The 1339-nt window shown below is 35.6% G+C and overlaps 1 pseudogene; it reads right to left on the reverse strand.

Annotated features, from left to right (window-relative positions):
- Positions 1–414: 414 nt before the first annotated feature.
- Positions 415–900, reverse strand: LOC120069499 (cytochrome b-c1 complex subunit 7-2, mitochondrial pseudogene; annotated as a pseudogene).
- Positions 901–1339: the final 439 nt, after the last annotated feature.

Here is a 1339-nt window from a genome sequence, read left to right on the forward strand (position 1 = left end):
AGCCAACCATCAAACTCACTATTATAGGCATATGCATTTTGTACCACTACGCTAATGTTTTATGGATCCTAGTGTTTTGTAAAATAAACTTTTTATATAGTTTTCTGCCTAATTAATAAAATCTTAGATATATTCTCTTAAGATTTTTACCAAAACTCATCTTATAATAGAAAAGTCTAAGCATACATGTCGTAGCGGTCAGGCCATAATATGTAAGGATCCGGTCGTTACATATATAGAGCAAAAAGTTTCTAGAAATGCAAACTGCTCAAGATGGTATACGATTTATTTCATCGTAACTTCCTTTGAAATGAAACCACAAACCCACATGACTAATCGAAAAGACGATAAAAAAATAAATGAATGTTAACTTCGAAATTCTCACACATGTCTTGGATGCACAGGCAATAGCATTCAGCTTGCCACACCAAGCAACTGCATTGAGGAAAAAAAACCAGCAAAGAGTTGAAATTGAAGCTTCCTGAAGTTAAGCATAAAACTACCGAACTTAGGTATTAGTCATTGAGGGATCTAAGGAAGAGATAAACATCTATAGTAGGAAAAAACTTGAAGATCATCAGGAAGGTACTGATGCTTCATGGAAAGGTCCATGGCCCGCTTCAAATGCTGATTGCCCGCATCAACAACCTTCCTGGGGAGTCGATTCAAAGCCTCTTTCACATCAATATCATAATATGGATCATACAGATCGAATCGAAGACCTAACATAGTAACAAAACCCAAAATCAATCTCCACATAACAAAATTCGAAATCAATGCCATAGAAAAAGAAACGATTAGGGTTTCAATTACCATAATTACGAAGGCATTGGGTCAATCTGGCGATGAATCCACAATCTTCTTCTTTGGGTCAATGATGGACTACAAAAAGGACGCCATTTCGATCTCTCTCCTTTCTTCCTCTAGAAAAATTTACTCTCTGATTTTTCCGTCAGAACAAGATTTGTTAATGAACATGAACTTCAGGCATGGACAAACTCAATCTATGAACATGAGCTACACAACGACTAGATTTGGCATATGGCTTGCAGATTGGTGAGAGGGAGAGAGAGAGAGAGAAAGAAAGATCGGAACTTTAGGCGGTGGATCTACTTTTTCGTGGGTTAGAGAGAGAGTTCAACATACCAAAATTTAGGATTTACACGTAACAAAATTTAGGTCTTTCTTCTCAATAACAATCAACAATCAATCAATAGATTCTTTGATTTACACATCCAACAATCAATCAATAGATCATGATTTACACATAACAAAATTTAGGATTTACACACCTAAACATTTGTTCTTCTTTAAGTGATGTTCTTCAAGACCTATAGTA

The sequence above is a fragment of the Benincasa hispida genome, chromosome 7 (genome assembly GCF_027475165.1).
Source record: "Benincasa hispida cultivar pf3 chromosome 7, pf3_genome.v1.1, whole genome shotgun sequence".
Lineage (NCBI taxonomy): Eukaryota > Viridiplantae > Streptophyta > Magnoliopsida > Cucurbitales > Cucurbitaceae > Benincasa > Benincasa hispida.